This window comes from Anguilla anguilla, chromosome 19 (assembly GCF_013347855.1).
Source record: "Anguilla anguilla isolate fAngAng1 chromosome 19, fAngAng1.pri, whole genome shotgun sequence".
In the NCBI taxonomy this organism is placed as follows: domain Eukaryota; kingdom Metazoa; phylum Chordata; class Actinopteri; order Anguilliformes; family Anguillidae; genus Anguilla; species Anguilla anguilla.
The window spans coordinates 873,323-892,767 of record NC_049219.1 but is presented as its reverse complement, the minus strand read 5'-3'; the positions used below and the strand labels follow the sequence as shown (position 1 = coordinate 892,767).

The 19,445-nt window shown below is 40.8% G+C and overlaps 1 long non-coding RNA gene across 1 annotated transcript; it reads left to right on the top strand.

The window, feature by feature from the left end:
• The first annotated feature begins 263 nt into the window (after positions 1-263).
• Positions 264-19,427, top strand: LOC118218967. The gene is made up of 3 exons (XR_004763611.1): positions 264-447; positions 4,123-4,194; positions 19,390-19,427. It is a non-coding gene; the product is annotated as an uncharacterized LOC118218967 (long non-coding RNA).
• The last annotated feature ends 18 nt before the right edge of the window (positions 19,428-19,445 follow it).

Sequence of the window (19,445 nt, the reverse complement as noted above, 5' to 3'; positions counted from 1 at the left end):
TGTCATTGTATCCTTTCAAACTCAAAGTGCTAGAGTACAGAACCAAAATAACAAAAAATGTGTCACTGTCCAATGAATTATGGTGCTCACTGTATGTGCTAAAATTTGGCAAAGATCTACATGGATGAAATATTTGTTTATTCTGCATAACTTATTAAATACCGTGACTGATGCAGCTAATACATTATACCTGCAGATTCCCATTCCTCCCCGCAGCCCTTTATCTTCAGCTTCTCTTACCTCAGTTCCACTCCACAACAGATGACTCCACCCATCGAACATTCAGTTGAGCAGGTAAACAGGTAAGTAGCCTAAGGGAATTGTCCAAAACAGAAACGGAAGCTTAACGGCCATTTTAAAAACGGAGGAGAAAGGAATCCTAGGAAAGAAGGAATAAAATGAAATGTAAAAAACGGAGTAAACGGTCTGTTGTGGAGTGGAACTGAGGTAAGAGAAGCTGAAGGTAAAGGGCTGCGGGGAGGAATGGGAATCTGCAGGTATAATCGCATTAACCCGCGTAATTCAGAAAAACTGATAACTGGCAATAAAATAGCGAGTTTAATGCGTAGCCTAACAAGCTAAGAGCTTATACGGAATCCAAACATACCTTTTAGACCAGAAAGTAATTTGAAAAATAACCCTTAAAAGAAAGTTTACTTCAGTTTTTTTTATATATTCCATGACCACTTTTACCACGTGAGGAGGTAGCCTAGTGAGACGGACGTCACAGGACTTGTCGCTTGTTGTTGACATTTTTACACTTACTGCACTATAAACCCTGATTTTGTTTTAAATTAAACAATTAAGGGGTTGTTACTTTTTTCATGTTTTAGAGGGAATCATTCCCATTAGCCTACTAAAATTAAGTGGTTTGCAATATTGAGGAAAAATATACAGTGGAGTGATTATGTTAGGCAGAGATTACTCTAGGCCTATATGATATCATTTTACTCGTAGTCGGACACCCTCCAGAACCCGGACACGCTCCCTTGCGGCGTCGGTCCCGTCCTTTTTATTGAAAATTTCGAAAAGATGTGGGGGTTGGAAGTAGCCTAGGTGTCCGGTATTTAAGGTAATTAAACTACCTTTGTGTGAAATTCCATGTCCATCCAAACATATATGAACATATTACGACGACTTTAATAAACATTACCCTGTTCGATTGAATAAAATGGGGCAATTCTTCATTGGATGACGATCTCGCGACAGTTTACTGCAGGCATGTCAAACATACGGCCCGCGGGCCGGACCCGGCCCGTTGGATGATTTAATCCGGCCCGGCATAAATTTCTGAGTATGTCAAAAAAAGAAGCGAGTCTCTAGCTCATTTCTATCAAAAGTTATGATTTTTTAAAATAAATACAAACCAAATGCTCCCTCCGGCCGCGGGAGGGCAGTACATGTGTAAAAGAGCTGCATGCGGCATTGACACGAGTTAGTACTAAAAATAAACCGGCAATCTTGCTTCACAATTCACCACTACTAAACAAGTTATCGGTCAACACACCCTTCCCAAAATGGCACTGTCAAAAAAAAGAAAAGTGGACACGGAGTGCAGAGTTTTCAAGGAAAAATGGACTGAGAATTATTTATTCACAGAAGTGAATGCAAAACCAGTGTGCTTGGTATGTAATCAGCAAGTTGCAGTGTTCAAAGAGTTTAATATTCGGCGCCACTATGAGACTCATCATAAAGACAAGTATGACCACTTGAAAGGACAAATAAGGAAAGACGAGATAAACAAATTGGTGGCTGGTCTGAAGAAACAGCAGTCTACTTTTACGCGCAGCCGCGATATCGCTGATGGGGCTGTAAGAGCCAGCTACATTATTGCCAACGAGCTGGTGCAGGCATCCAAGCCATTTTCTGATGGGGAGTTTGTAAAAACATGCATGCTGAAGGCTGCAGAAGTCGTGTGCCCTGAAAAGCGACCTGCCTTTGCCAATATTAGTCTAACGAGGAACACTGTCGCAGATCGGGTGACAGAACTCTCAAGTGACTTGACAGGCCAAATGAAAGAGAAAATCAAGTCATTTATCGCATTTTCAATTGCAATAGATGAGAGCACCGATGTCACAGATATTGCTCAACTGGCCATATTCGTTAGAGGTGTTGATGAAACTTTGACCATCACCGAGGAGCTGCTTGAATTGGTGCCCATGAATGACACCACAACAGCAGATGACATTTTCAGCGCTCTCGTTGGAGCGCTGGACAAGGTGGGAGCGGAATGGTCCCGTGCCGTGAGCCTGGCTACCGACGGTGCGCCATCAATGGTCGGGAGAAAGGCAGGCGTTGCCACAAAATTCCGTGACAAAGTACAGACCGCAAATGGAGGACAAGAGTTTTGGGCATTTCACTGTATTTTGCATCAGGAGGCGTTATGTTGCAAAACACTGCAAATGGACCATGTTATGAGTGTGGTTGTGAAAACTGTCAATTTCATCAGAGCGCGCGGTCTAAATCACCGTCAGTTTGACACATTTCTCAGTGATAATGTCATTCATGCTGGCCTACCATACCACACTGACGTGCGGTGGTTAAGCAGAGGTGCAGTACTCAAGCGCTTCTTTGAGCTACGAGGGGAAATTAGACAGTTCATGGAGAAGAAGGGACGCCCAGTAAAGGAACTTAAATGCAAGGAATGGGTGCAGGATCTTGCGTTTATGGTTGATATTACACAACACTTGAATACACTTAACACTACATTGCAGGGCCGTAACAGAGTTGTCACTCAATATTACGACAGCATAAGTGCGTTCAAGATGAAACTGTCACTGTGGGAGACGCAGCTATCCAACGGTGACACCGCGCATTTCTCTTGTCTCACAGCTGTGCGTCCGGAGGCACCGGACCGTCCCGATAATGATTTGGAAAAATATAAAGACAACATAACAGATTTGCTGCGAGAGTTTGAGCAGAGGTTTCAGGTATTCAGTGAACTTGAGAACAAATTTGGCTTTTTTCGCTCGCCATTTACAGTGAAGCCTTCTGATATGCCAGCTGACATTCAACTCGAGCTTATTGACTTGCAGTGCGATTCCGCTATGAAGGATAAATTTGGGTCCGTGGGATTGGATCAATATCTCGTGCCAGGTTACCCCAAATTAACAGCCATGGCTGCAAAGGTTCTATCCATGTTTGGGACTACTTATCTTTGTGAACAGGTGTTCTCCGTAATGAACAATAATAAAACAAAGCAGCGCTCAAGGTTAACAAATAAACACTTGAATGACATTGTTAAATGTGCTGCTACTCAGGATTTGACACCTAATATCGATACACTTGTGAAGGCAAAAAGATCCCAAGTTTCAGGAGCCAGCAGCAGCAAGTAGACTGCAGGAGTGCAGTGAGAGAGAAAAAAAGTGTGATGACACGAAATTTGTTTGCACTCATGAATACGGATCATTAAAAATAAGATTAATCTGGTTTCATATTAAAGACAATTAATATTGTGCAGTATATTCTCAGCTTCAGTAGGCCCAGCCTAGTAGTTTGATCTGATGTAGTCTAATCTTATTGCCCATGCACTGCTATAACTTTTATTTTGTATTTCTTTTTTTATTTATTTCAAAGCAGTATGACAATTAAGGCGAAAATATTTTTTTCATAGCTCCCACTTGAGTTTGTTTAGTGTGGTGAGTTGGTTCAGGTGTAAAACTGCATTCACTTAACTGTTAAAATAAACCAGTTGTTAACACATTCACCGCCTAACATGAAATCATTTTTTTTTTTCCATTGTTTGTGAATAAATGTGTTGTGCTTAGAAAAGATCCCTTGTCATCCGTGATTATAATATGTAGGGTAGGCTACAAATGTAGGCTGAATGATAAAGCATAGTACTGAAAAACAAAGCTAAATATTTGGAGTTGACATTCTTTTACTGATCCGGCCCACCCGAGAACAGAAAGTCTGGATCCGGCCCCAGAGCCAAACTGAGTTTGACACCCCTGGTTTACTGTCTACTCTCGCCGGCTTTGACTGGGGGTGTCCGTCTATCTTTGACTAGGCTAACCGACGGAGGTCTTCTAGTTTTCCCACTAGGAAAAAAATAAGGTTAGCTGACCTTACAATTCCTATACGTATGTGTTTGTGACATGTTGTCTGTTGTTGTGTTTCAAGCTGCTTATATGTCGGGTGAACGGACAAGGAAGACCGCAGGCACCTATTACGCGAAAAAGCTTCCACCCATAGGTAAGCGGACGAAAAGGCTGCGTCCGAATCAAGCGGCCAAAACCAGACTTCGTTTTTGAAGCTCATTTCCTGGTCTTGTTGTTCCTGGTTGCTCACTAGCGCCACTACGGTTGGCTCCAGTATAGGTGTTTTCATATCCGGTTTCCATGTCTAATTTGCAGAATCAGTGGTAAATGGTAAATGGACTTTTATCCAAAGCGCTTTACAATTGATGCCTCTCATTCGCCAGAGCAGTTAGGGGTTAGGTGTCTTGCTCAAAGACACTTCAACACACCCAGGGCGGGGTTTGAACCGGCAACCCTCCGACTGCCAGACAATTGGTCTTACCTCCTGAGCTATGTCGCCCCTCTGTAAGTCTATGGTACAAATGCGGTCAAAATACAAAGTCAATAATTTTTTCTCATGAGAACAAATAGTCACAATATGTGTCTTTTGTTCGTCTTATGACTGTCCATGGGTCGATTTCATGATTTATTGTGTCATTTGGGCAATGTTATAATATTTGTTGTGGACCAATGAGGTACAGTTTGCGTCACTTCCTGATTACTGCGGAGGACTAAGCTACAGTAGGGGCTACAGTCTGTGGTCACTGGGGTGGGAGGTGGCGCCTCTTGGCCTTGACATTGCGGCTCCGACCACGGTAGCATTGCTTTGGAATAAATCTTATTTAATTTTGGTGAGGCAGGATAGCCTATATTGTTTGTAGTACCATAACTTGGCGTCATTTTGATATCAATACTTTGAATGGCAGGCCTGGATTTTGGCAGTCTGAATGAATGAGTTATAGAATCATGTATGTCTTGTATGTGTGAGTAACTTGGCATTATTGTACGTTGAAAACGTGTTTTTTATGAGATATAATTTCTTTTTGCAAAGCGTTTTATTATGAGAGTGAGAAATGCGAAGTGACCCTGTAAGAAGCGGTTGTGGATTATGGCTATCCTCGTGTGAATTTATACAGTCTGATGTGCGTGTACCGTTTGCTATATATGTAAAACAGTGGCTGTGACAAAGGGTGCGGTGGCGTAAGTGTAAACGCATCAGAAACGCAGGTGAAATATGGCCAGTGTATGTACTCACGGATTTGACGGCCATCCAACGAGCCTTGATTGACAAAAGAATCAGCAAGCCCGTAGAATTAGAGCTCCCTAAGTCGCAACTTGTGTACCCTTCTGTCCTGCTCCATTTTCTGTTATTTCGTGGAGATGCACTTTTAGTGTTTGTAAGGTTTATAAGGCATTTTGATAGGCTTATCTGGAATGAATGAATAGGTAGGAATCCTCTTCGCTGTTTTGCTAAGCTTGAACCGGAAAACTTGATAGTGGAGAATAGGAGCAGACGCATAGGCCTATGTCCCAGCAGGCTTTGCATATGAGAAAATAAGAACAGTGTGAGAGAAATTAGGAGATATGATGAAATTGCATAGTTGAAACAATATGTTTTTAGCAGAATGGGCATGTAGGTGAAGGTTGACATGATCATAAACTATAGTGCGAAGTAAACTTAGGAGCTTAGGTTCCTTATTGAATGGTATATATAACAGTCAGTATAAAGTTTAATTATTAAAGTGGAGGGTTAAGTAATGTGTGAAATTCGTTACACTGATGTGCTTTTTTCATGTTCAGTACGAGTAGTTATAGTTATGAGTGAGTCATGATTTTAAATGTAATGTTTTAATGGGGAGTTGCAGAACGTACATACGTAGTAATTGTTTGTATGTGGCTAGATAGAGAACAGGGCGAGGTAACATGAATGCAGAAACGTGGGCGTTTGCCGATAAGAAGGTTTTGTACGGTAGCCAAGTGAAGAAATATAGTTAGTAGAAATGGCACAGTGGTGAACTGGTGTAACTTTTTAATAAAAGGAATACATTTGCCGTCATGAAATGCATATGGGTGGCCTTGAGTGAGTTTTGGTAAAGCAAATATAAGCGTAAGAAAACGTTAGTGTAAAAGAGGAAATTATCTGCCTGAAGGCGAGGCGGGATTCAATCCTTCAACCGGAGGTTTACCAGTCTGTGACTTTGCTAGTGCAGCACCATGACATAGCTATGCAATGCGTGAAATATCATTAGCAAACCTGTCCGTGGTTTTAAAGAAGAACACAGGCCAGTAAGCACAGAAGAGCTCCCGTTGAATCCATATGGCTTTGCAATATTGTAGCCGGTTAATAACTGAATATGCAGACGGTACGTCATAATGCAGTGTATACTTTCGGTGAACGGCGGGTAGATATGGTGCAAAAGCAATAATTGAGAAGTAGTAGACAATTATTAGTGATTAAAATGATGAATTATAAAATGCAGGTTAAAGAAACATGTCCCTAGCTGGGTTTGAACCTAAGACCCCATATTCCCAAAACTGTAACCTTACCCACTAAGCCACAGGCCAATTAGCTGTTTAAACTGCAAATGTTTCAGAGTAAAAATGCATGGGTATTTTGCGTGTGTATGCAAGTTTTTGATTGGGTCGTGTAGGTCAAGATTTGGCTGATGTCAGTAAAATGTCCAATGGGGAGACATGTTGTTAGTGGGATAGGCGGCAGGAAAAATAAGAATGAGAAGAAGAAGAAGGAGGAGAAAATGCAAAATCCCCTTAGTTTGGGGCTTTATTGTGTGGACATGTGAAGTTGTTTATGAAATCTGTCTGTTGAAATTGGGTCAGAATGTACAGAATTTAATGTTTTTAAGGGCTGAGTGCCTGTGGCTGTTGTGGTTATTTCTGTGGGGAACCCTGACAGGTGCCAAACTCTCGGTGCTGTATAGGTATGGGGCATGCCCCCGCCAAGGCGTAACTTGGCGGGATGGCATACCTGCCATCCCAATGTTCCGAAGATGGACTACTAAAAGCGCATCTTAATTACTACTGCCCCGTGCATTCTTACAGTGATGTTTCATGCAGGCTATATAAACGTGGACAACCCGGTGAAAAATATTACTTCATTACCAGGGTTGGAATTGAATTAAAAAAGGAATATAGGCTACCAGTCAAGTGAAACGAAATGGTTGTCACATTGAGAATGGTTGCTCACGCTCATCCTCCTGTCCACTCATATTTATCGACATGAATCCCAATTAATTTGATTGTATGAAAATAATTCATTAAATTTAATGCAAGATAGGCATACCATGTTAGGCCTACAAATTTGCTACTGTACATATCATCATTCATAAGTTTCAAACATGTGGAATTAAAAACAATCTAGCTAAAAACGTCTCCTATCCCTTTTTCTTGAAAGACAGACTTCTGTGTTATGGTTAATATGCTGATTATGATCTGATTATAAGCCTATGCATATAATAGCTTAAGAACCACCGCACAACTCAGTCATGTTGATCGTTTGTTTTCGTGAACGGCTGAATTGTACTTCACTTTAAATGTTGCTGCCGTAAGGAATTGTGGGGCGGCATTATCTCCTTTCCTTTCGTAAAGGACGGTCCAGTGTGCCCTATGCTAAAGGAGATAAGATAGGAAGCATTGAAGCACCTTTCCTTAGCATTTAGAGAATTCAAACAGCTCTTATCATGGCTGCCACTTAGATACTTCCGGTATTTCACTCAGTTAGGAACCTTCCTAAGCAAAAAATGTCGTCCTATGTCTTTTCCTAACCACTTTTCCTTGACCTCGATGGAAAACGTCATGAGGTTAAGGAAATATGTTAAGGAGAATTTTAAAAAAACATAGGAAAAGACAACCGCGGTGCCCGTGTTTCTGCCCGCGTTTCTGTCTGTGAGTTCTGCCCTGCCTGAGTTCTGTTTTTTTTTTTTGAAAATTCTGCTGTTTTTGTTTTTGAAAGTGCCCTGTCTTGCCTTGTTTTTGTTCCCTGTTTTCTGTTACCTGTATGAGAGTAAAGTCTTTGATTGTATTTTCCATTTTGGAGTTCCTGGTGTTTTTCCCACTCTGTGTTTGGGTCCTGGTCCCCCGGTACCTGACATATCTTAAATCCGGTGGAATTAACTGAATTTATGACTAAGTCAGAGCTAATGTGGAGATCTCTAATTTGAGTTATGACTAGTCATAATTGAAATGGCGATACAGTATCTGGAGTTGATGTTTTGGATAGTCAAAACTGAATTGTAGGTATCTTTTAATTGGAGGTCCCATACAACTGAATGGCGAAAGAAACTTCAATCTTACTAGCAAAATGTAATTCGAGATATTAAAAGTTTTTTGATGAGTGAAAATGCAGTTACATTACAGGCATTTAGCAGACACTCTTATCCGGAGCGACTTACACAATGTTTTACATAGCATTTTACATTGTATCCATTTATACAGCTGGATATATACTGAAGCAATGCAGGTTAAGTACCTTGCTCAAGGGTACAACGGCAGTGTCCTTACCCGGGAATCGAACCTGCGACCTTTCGGTTACAAGCCCAGTTCCTTACCCACTGTGCTACACTCCGTCACAGTTAGATCTTAAATTAGCTCTTTGACTAGTCATAAATCAGTTACAGGTACCTGTAATGTGAATCTGGTCAGGCTATTAAATGTTTGCGACACAATACCTTAATTAGCATTAAACAGGCACAGAAAACAAACTAAGATTGGGGGAACTGGTGCCCTCTAGTGTGACGGTTGGATTCAGGTAGGGTTGTTATTTCCCAAAAATATATAAAAATATTTGGGACCCCTAAAGATTCTTATAAATAAAATAAAATCAAACTCAATCTACATCAATATTAAGAGAAACTCTTGTGGCCTTCCATGGCTTCCTGTTTCACTGGAGGATTAAACTGAGAACCTGCTTGTGAAACCCATTTTTCATCTTCGCCACAGAGAAAGACAAAGAACTGACGAACGAAATGAAAATGGATGCTAACCTTTGAAAATCAGGCAATGGATCAAAAAATAAACTGAAGATGCTAATTACTACTGTGAGGGCAATAATGAAGACGTTTAAAACTGCTGGAGGGCAGCATGGTGGTGTGTGTGGAGTTTGCATATTCTCATCCCATGTCTGCATGGGTTTCCTCCCACAGTCCAAAGACATGCAGGTTAAGCTAATTGGAGGCACTGAATTGCTTGAATGTATGTGTGTGTAAGTGCATGGTGTGTGTGCCCTGTGATGGACTGGTGACCTGTTCAGGGTTTTTTCCTGCCTCTTGTCCAATGCATGCTGGGACAGGCTCTAGCCCCCCTCACAACCATGTCCAGGAATATGATGTGGGATGGATTTAAGGATGCATATACTGAAAAAAAAAATATGTTGGTGGATCTTTAATGTTATGGGGCTACTTTGCTCACACTGGTCCTGGGGCCCTTGTTAAGGAAAGCAGCATTGTGAACTCTACCCAAGTACCAAGACAATTTAGCCCTAAACCTGACTACCTCTGCCAGCAGACTGAAACTAGTGGATCTTTCAGCAAGACAATGACCCCAAATTCACATTAAAATCCACAAATGAAAAGGTTAATGATGCAGAAGCATCATTGTGCAATGGCTACAACAGTCTAAAGACTGCTGAAACTCCCTGAAAACCTGTGACTCAATTGAACAGCACAGCCCATAAGCACAGATCAACAAAGACATCAGGATCTGGAAAGATTCTGGGTGGAGGAAGAGTCTAAGATCCCTCCCTCCCAATGTGTTCTCTGGTCTTGTAAGACGTTATGTAAAAAGACTAAGTGCCATTATCCCTGCGAGGGGAGGGTGCACACAGTACCAAATACAGGGGTGCCAATAATTGTGATGTACAATTTTTGTAAAGAAATGTGAGAAATGTGTCATTTTGGTAGTTTCCATTATATCATTAAATATATTCCGTATGTTGGACAATGAAAATATACCTCAGCACTGGTACTCCATATATTGAACGGTCTTAGTAATTTATTTTTATTTAACCTTTATTTAACCAGGTTAGTCTCATTGAGATTAGAAATCTCTTTTTCAAGAGAGACCTGGCCAAGAAAGCAGCAGTCGATTACAGACACAACAAAATTGCAACATTTAACATACTATAAAAGCAGACAAACAGCAATGTTCAAAGTTTCACAATCTGGTTAACATGAGTAATCTGTAGTGCAACTAAGGATCAAAACAATTACAAGTTTCACTTTCCTCCATAACCTTAAGCCTTTTTTAAAAATAATTTAATGATAAAAGCTCCTGTAAATTAAGTTCTTTCTGGAGCTCATTCCACGCAGAAGGAGCTGAGAACTGGAATGCCAGCCTCAGTACGAACCTTTGGCACAGACAATAAAACACTGTTTTGTGAGCAAAGTTGGTATTTTCCATTAGTCTGCTGGACAATGTACATGCAAAGATAAGATGGAAGCACTTTCAATATGGCCTTGTAAATTAAAATATACCAGTGACACAGCCTATGTAATGCCAAGGAGGGCCAGCCCACTCTTCTATAAAGAATACAGTGATGTGTCAAAAATTTGTAATTTGTGACAAACCTCAGTGCCCCATGATACACCATGTCCAACCGACACAATGACGCTAAAGGTGCATGCATATATAAAATGTCTCCATAATCTATTACCGGTAAGAAAGTAGTTGAGACTAGCCTCTGTCTCACCTCAAGAGAAAAACAGAACTTGTTTCTAAAATAAAAACCCAACTTACAAGGGAATCTATATGAAACTTAAAAGCGAGACCATCATCTAATAAAAAACCCAGGTACTTATAAGTTGTCACCCTTTCAATTGGTTTATTCTGTGTGGCAACGATACAAGGTAATGTCTGCGGCTCTAACTTTGACCTAGTGAAGAGCATCAACTTGGTTTTATCAACATTTAAAATAAACTTCAGCTGATAAAGCTGAGCCTGTATGGTATTAAAAGCAGACTGTAGGTCTTCACAAGCCTTTTTTACTGTTTCTGCATAAGAGCAGATGACTGTGTCATCTGCATAAAAATGAAAACTGGCATTTGACACGTGTTTGCCAATATTGTTTAAATAAATCGTAAATAAAAGAGGTCCTAGGACTGAGCCCTGTGGCACCCCATTCTGTACAGTTAAAACACCAGATGTCTTTCCATCGAACTGGATGCACTGTGTTCTATCTAAGAGGTAGCTTCTGAACCAGGAAACTGCCTGGTCAGAAAATCCTATATTGACTAATCTTTGTAGCATGATGTCATGATCTACAGTGTCAAATGCCTTTGACAGGTCAATAAAAAGGGTGACACAGTGTTGCTTCTTATCCAGCGCACAGATAACATCATTAACCACTTTAATTGCTGCAGTAGTAGTGCTATGCTGTTTTCTAAAACCTGATTGGCACTCAGCTAAAATATTGTTGTTGTTTAAAAATCCCTTGATCTAATCACACACCAGTGTCTGCAAAACCTTAGACAGAATTGAAAGCTTAGAAATAGGCCTGTAGTTATCTAGATTTGAGGGCTCCCCTCCTTTAAACAGGGGCAGAACAAAGGCAGATTTCCATACACTGGGGATAACATTCAATTCAAGAGTGAGATTGAAGAGATATGTTAGGGGCTCAGCAATAAAATCAGAAGAAAGTTTCAATAGATAAGGATCCAAGTTGTCAGGACCAGCTGCTTTTGAGTCTATACCTTTAAGCGCTTTGTGTACTTCTGGTAGAGAAAAAGGGGAAAAACAAAAACTTTGTCCCATTCTCTTATTTACAACGGCATCAGTAAATGGCTGATTACCTGATGTAGCCTTAAACAGAAAACCAGAGGAAACAAAATGTTTGTTGAAACAGTTGAGCATTTCAACTCGATCAGTGACCTTATCAACGCCCTTTATAATACATGACGGCAGTTCATAATTACAGTTTGTACTCAGGGATTTGATTACTTTCCAAAATTTGAAAGGGTTGTTTAAATTTTTAGTTGTGGTTGATACAAAGTAGTCAGATATTAGCTTCTTAACTAAAAGTGTACACTTATTCCTCAGAAACCTAAATATTAGCCAGTCTGACTCTGAACCTGTTCTCCTAGCAGTAGCCCAAGCTTGGTTTCTCATGTGTTATTGCTTAGACAGCTCGTCAGAAAACCAAGGATTTTCCCTACTTTTAATCCTATAAGTTCTAAAAGGAGCATGTTTGTTTGAGATTTTCAAGAAATTGTCCCTAAAGAAAGTCCAAGCCATTTCAACATCTGGAATAAGACTGATCCTGCTCCAATCACAATAGTGCAGGTCGTGTAAAAACGATTGTTTTGAAAAATGTTTAAAATTACGTTTTTGGAGAAAATGGGGGTTGGTTTTAGGGATCTTAGTGTTGCGTATAGCTGCAATGGCACAGTGGTCACTCAGATCCAGGGCTGGACTGGGACAAAAAATAGGCCCTGCCATTTTTGGCTCAGACCGGCCCACCGCAATCGGTCGGACACCGCTCATCAGAACAACATCCTCACAGACCGTTCAATATGTATATGATGCATATCTAACCATTTGCCAAACCCCCTACAGAGCGGAGTGTTATGGACAAGTCAAGTATGCCAATGCAAGTGGAGCAGTGTACTCACTCCCTCTTGATCCTGGTGATCAGAGGTGGCTGTGGAGTAAACAATACCCATACTCAAAAAGTAATTATTAAAGAAAAACTCTGCTAGATGTTGTATGAATAATTCAAATAATTTAATACAATTTTATGTAAAAAAAAAAAAAAACACATTCACTGTACATTGATTGCCATTCAAAGGCACAGAATAAAGGTCTTAAATAAAACAAATACAATACAGACTCTCTACAGTAGACAACGTAGAATGGAACATGCTAAATGCTAAGGCAACTTCGCTTTCACTCGCTTTCGTTTTCTCCATTTTACGCAAATGCATCAGAATCGTCGTCATTTAGAAATGAGATCGCATTGATGTATGATCGTGATTTTTTTTACAACGAGTTGTGCAGCCCTATTCCATACATTTATTTATTATATCCTTGCAAACTTAGCTACTTCTCCTGCCTCCTCATTCGTAGACTACCTCGCTCGCGCTGACTAGTCTCGACATCTCTCACCTCTCTCTCGCTCTTCCGCTCACACCTTTGATAGTGTAGTAGTGATGTGTCCTGAGTGTTTCTGTTTTTGCCATAAGAATTTGAGAATACAAGGTGTTATTGTTCATTCTGTTAAAATATTCAGAGAAAAGAAAAAGCCCAAAAACATTTTTGATCGACTTGTTTATGTATGAATCTTATTAAACCCGCCCCATATTAGACAAACAGTTGTGACTGGCCCGCCATATCTCAGGACGAGAGAAATCAGTTTAATAGCCTGAGTGACCAGACTGATCTGCAGAGCGAAATTAAATGTGTTTTAGGCAATGGTATTATCAGAGGCAGAAGAACCACAGTACAATATTTTTAGCTCATCAAGGAAAACACAAGAGAGCTAAGCTAACGACAGTTCATAGTTTGCCATGGTGTCTCCCCAACATTGATAATGATAACGCTAGCTTGCGGCCAAACAATGCTAACGTCATTAATAGCTTATAGTTTTGCTTGACAGTGACAGACTAACCACATGCTGCTGCTTACCACTTCAGCTTCACTATCCTGCTCATTTTGTGACTGTCCCTCATCTGCCCTTTCGGGTTCATCCTGCTCAGAACTCACTATCAGAGCTGTCTCGCTGTCTGCCTCATCTTGGACCGTCACATCTCTGATTTTAAACACCTGTTGCTGGTGCTGACTGCCAGCAGCAGGTACTGCAGGAGCCCCCACAGTCGTGCCAGCAAACATTGAAGTTATTTTGACACATTTTGAGGCATACTCCGCCAGCTTTCTTATTTTTTCTCCCGCAATTTCTCAGCACCACTTTTACGCTTTCCTTTCTCCATCATACACCGCACCGACTACGAGGCTGAGGTGATGTCGACTCGAGTCTCAAGGGCAGAAACGGACAGCGAGGGGTGGGGCCTAGACATATGATTGGGCCAGCCCAGTGTCAGTATAGAAAACAAACCAATGGGCCACTGAAATTGGGCCAGGTCAGTGTCAGTATGAAACAAAGGCCCACTGGCCCAAAAGTAGGTCAGCCCACCGGGCATTTGCCCGGTAGAATATAGGCCCAGTCCATGCCTGCTCAGATCATTAACAAAAATACCAGTTGCAATATATTTGTGCGGAACATTTGTCAGGAAAAGATCAATAAGGGTCGATTTCTCTGGACATTTCTGGTTTGGACGTGTTGGGCCACTTATTAATTGCGTTAAATTCATAGAGTCGCAGTAAGCCTTTAAATCATCAGAGATCGGTTTTAACCAATCCCAATTTAGATCTCTGACAATGACAACCTCATTGTAGTTCAGTTTCGCCATGCATTTCGTGAAAGAAGACAGCATATTACTTGGAGCAGATGGAGGTCTAACAACCAACCACAGTAATGAAGACGTCTTTCGACACCTCTACTCTTCGAGCACACATTTCAAATAGTTTGCACGCGGACTCTGACAGCAGTACACTCATACGGAAATCGCTTTTGGCATAAATAGCTACACCATCTCCCCTTTTGGGTCTGTCAGTGCGGAACACGTTGTAGCCATATATATGAATATCTTTATCAGGAACCGACTTGCTCAACCAAGTTTCAGATATCACAGTAATATCAGCATCAGTTAATTCAACCCAAATCCTTATCAGGTCTATTTTTGGAACTAAACTACGAACATTAAAATACTATAAGTACTATACCCAGACCCGATGTACTTTTAAAATCTGACGGAGTTTCCAAACATTTTAGACTTTTTCATCTTTTTACATTTTCATCTCGAAGATTTTCATTAAAATAAATGTCTGTTCGATCTATCGCCGAATTAGGTAACACAATGGTGATTGAGCCTATTATTATATTAATTTATATTATTATTATTATTATAATAATTTATGATTAAAGAACTGGGTGTCTGTGGCGACATTCCCGGGAAAAAATCACAAGCGGCGCATAGATAGTGACGCGTTTTCCATCACCCATCTGGCGGTTGGTCCGCCAGAGAGGGTAGGCGGAGCTAATGCAACAGGCTTGCTCTTCAACTCACTTGTGTGTGAGTGGCGTACTGTTTTTTCCGGTGTCTGCTAGCGTTAAAGGTGGGGGGGTTATGGAACCCTAATAAGTTTTTGTGTAACATGAGAGGTCATATTATTTGTTGATGTAAATTTCGTATTACATTTGATGACAATGTAACGTTACTAAATTACATAGCTATTTGCACAGCTAACGCTAGCTACCGGACTATGTCAATAAAGGCAACATTAGTTTAGACAACGTTGCGCACAGTATCCATCTCTCATATCAGGTAACGTTGCGTTAGCTAGCTAGCTAATGAAATTAACACAATCTAATGTCAGCTAACAATCTAATGCAATGCTACCTTGTTGCAATGTTGCAGTGTAGCTAACTAAAGGGACAGGCAACGGCTCTGCTACTAACCAGTTCACACCGCTGCAGTTTTCTCTGCAGCGTTCTAAAATCGTTTCGTCTGGTTGCAAATCATTGATCTGAACTGGCCTTAATGTTACCGTAACTTTAAAGTGACAATCTCGAAGATTTCAGTTTCGTTCTCTATGGCGGTGCCAATGGCGAGAAGCGGTAATTGCAGGTGTGTTTTTGGACCTCACTTCCCATAGATCCAACCAGATCCAACCAGTGTCGCGTGTGTGACGTCAGTCAGTTGGCACGCCAACTATAACATTTACTATTTATTGAATAAAAAACGGTTGTTATAAAAGTAACGTTATGTACATACTCTTTCGTTGTCTAACATTAGGCTAACTCAAGATGTCTTTACACTGCCGAGCCGGGTTAAAATGCCGTAGCAAACCTGGGGTAGAATTAGTGATGATCAATTTCTGCAAACGTTCTTTATCCACCTTTTGCCTGGTATGAACATCTTTACACTGCAGAGAAGAATTTGCGGGATTCGCTGTGGCTCGTGCAATTATGTATCTCGTGCACAATAAGCAGTCTTTTTTGTGAATGATTGTTGTGTGGTATTTTTGAAACAACTGCCTTGCAAAATGTTACCCCTGGTGTTTCTGGTTTTGCTAGCTAAACTGTTTGAGAATAAAGCCAAGCTGGGTGTTAAATTAGCAATCAGAACAAGAAGAATAAAACAAAAACAAAGGATATTTAATCAAAAAGGGCATAAAGGCTGAAGGAACATATGAGGAAGCGTAATAAAATAACAATGCTAATCCATTCTGCCGTATTCTTTTATTTAGTTTTCTCCTGCATGACGTCTTCAGAAATCAGACCCGGCTCTGCTCCACATACCCCGGCTTTATTCCGATCATTATAATATATTGATGAAATCAATGGCAATGTAAATAACGGTAACGTTAAGGCCAGTTCAGATCAATGATTCGCGACGAGGCGAAACGGTTTTAGAATGTTGCAGAGAAAATTGCAGCATTGCATAGCATTGCATTCGAGAGACGATTTGCGAGGTCGGTACCGGTCGGTAGCGTTAGCTAGCGTTTTTTTTAAATTGTTAGCCGACATTAGATTGTGTTAATTACATTAGCTAGCTAGCTAACGCAATGTTACCTGATATGAGAGATAGATACTGTGCGCAACGTTGTCTAAACTAATGTTGTCTTTCTTGCCATGGTCCAGTAGCTGGCGTTAGCTGTGCAAATAGCTATGTAATTTAGTAAAGTTACCTTGTCATTAAATGTAATATGAAATCTACATCAACAAATAATATGATCTCTCATGTTACACAAAAACTTTTTAGGGTTCTATAACTCCCCCAACCCCCCCTTTCTCTGTTATTGTAACGCATGCAGACACCGGGAAAAAAACAGTACGCCGTTCACACACAAGTGAGTTGAAGAGTGAGCCTGTTGCGTTAGTTCCGCCTACCCTCTCTGGCAGACCAACCACTGATGGGTGATGAAAAACGCGTCACTAACTGTGCGCCGCATGTGATTTTTTCCCGGGAATGTCGCCACAGACACCAAGTTTTTTAATCATGAATTATGATAATAATAATAGTATTACATTACATTACATTACATTACAGGCATTTGGCATACGCTCTTATCCAGAGCAACGTACAACAAAGTGTATGACCATAACCAGGAACAAGTATGACGAAACCCCTAGAGAGAAGTACCGGTCCAAGTACAGGGAACAACCGCATAGTTCAACTTGGACCCTGATGGTTAAACTGATTAACACTAACAACGAGAACGGCAACAACGCAATCTATGGAAAAATAAAAATAAATAAAAATACAAGTAGTCGTTAAGACAGTTGATGCGCCTAAGTCACCTAGTATAAATTAATATAAAAAATAGGCTCAATCACCATTGTGTTACATAATGCAGTGATAGATAGTGACTTAACAGACATTTATTTTAATGAAAATCTTTGAGATTATTAGTTTAAGTCTGGGCCAGGGTTTGGTTGAACATTTCCGGATAAAGCAACAGTAGAACAATTAAGCTTCTCAGTTTAGTGTCTTTTTCGCATTTAATTTGTCCACAAAATCCAAAACGGAGTCTTTCGATACAACAAAGTAGTCATTCAAAAGCAACAAACTATGAAGATGATGTAGGATTTCCGAATTTTTTGTTGGCTTGACGACAGGCAGGGCATGATCAAAATGAAATACTGAGTCCGTGGCAGTCAAAGGTAAGATCATCTGCGAAAAACGCTCGTGATTGGAACTACTCACCACATTCTGCTCGCTACGGACGGTGAGTAGATAGTACATTATTACCAGGAGAGCTTTCATCTTGACTGTACTTCGACCCACTGATTTGTGTTGTGAGCTCAAACACCAGGATTGCCAGATGCGCTCAAAGCGGATTTCCAGGCCGTGGTGTGCACTATACAGGGTTGCCAGATAGCCATAGTCTTTGATCAGGTGCACGAGGACAGGATTGCTTGTTACTCACGAAGAGCCGCGAAGTGCAGGTAGAAAGAAGATTCAGCTGACCAGGAAAAAAAACTTCTACTGATGTACAGGTCAGCTTCCTTTATAGACAACATCAGTAGGCAGCCATGGAGAATGTTGACCATGGAACAGGGCCTGGGAGATGGTGGTCTAGCTGATCAGAATAACTCCAGGGAGAGGCGCTGAAGCCACTCTTATGCCACTTACGCTGGCATTTTGAATCATAATGCACAAGCTTTTCTTTTGCAGACTTTGTTGCACTTCAAGGGCCCTTTTGCTAGGCCTTGTTTGGTGGTCCTGTTTTCAAGTTTTGGCAGGAAGCCAAAAATAATGCATCAAGACGAACTTTTCAACATATTAAAAATAAAATAAAATAAAACCTATTCTTCTGCCTTTAATTTAAAAATAATTGGTGTGAAAAATGAGAACAATTAACTTACAAAGTTACAAAACACTTACAAACACTGGACTGCAAACTCAGACAAAGACTGATATGCTGCCATCTTGGATTCGGATGCATAATACTGGTAGGTTGGCTACAATGGGAGGGGAGTTCAGGACAATAACATACACACCTCTTTCTCGCAGGGCCGTGGGTTGCATTGTCAGTCTCGGTCTCCTCTGAGGAACTCATTTTAGAAACAGCGCCCCCTGTCTCAGGACACCTGAACACACCAAATCAGATTCACCAGTGGGTTCTGACCCAAATTGGCAGACCTGTAAATACGCACAAGAAGAACAGACATAATAATACACACATACACACACATACATCAAATCTCATAGAACAGACGGACAAATCTGGAATTTAACTGAGCCATAAACTTGTACAGAAATACAATTGTTATCAAGGGTGCAGAATATTTTGGAAGGAATTGTATTACTGTACAAGTAACTTAAATCTCAGTGGCTACTTTTTGGTTTAGTGGGGTGTATGATAGCACATTCTCGTCAACATGTGTGTATTAACTCATTTTGAAGTGTCATAATGTGTTTTATATCACATTTGGATGTGCTGTAAGTTAGGGTTGCAGTAAGAGGATGTGTTTAACTGGAAGCTCTGTCTCCATGTGCTGTGAGTTAGAGCTGCAGTAAGAGGACGAGTTTAACTGGAAGCTCTGTCTCCATGTGCTGTGAGTTAGAGCTGCAGTAAGAGGATGAGTTTAACTGGAAGCTCTGTCTCGATGTGCTGTGAGCTATAGCTGCAGTAAGAGGATGAGTTTAACTGGAAGCTCTGTCTCCATGTGCAGTGAGTTAGAGCTGCAGTAAGAGGATGAGTTTAACTGGAAGCTTTGTCTCCGTGTGCAGTGAGTTAGAGCTGCAGTAAGAGGATGAGTTTAACTGGAATCTCTGTCTCCATGTTTTGTTCACAGGGTTCGGGTAGAGAGGGCAGGGTCACCTGTACCCAGCTGTCTGTCTATAAAAAGTG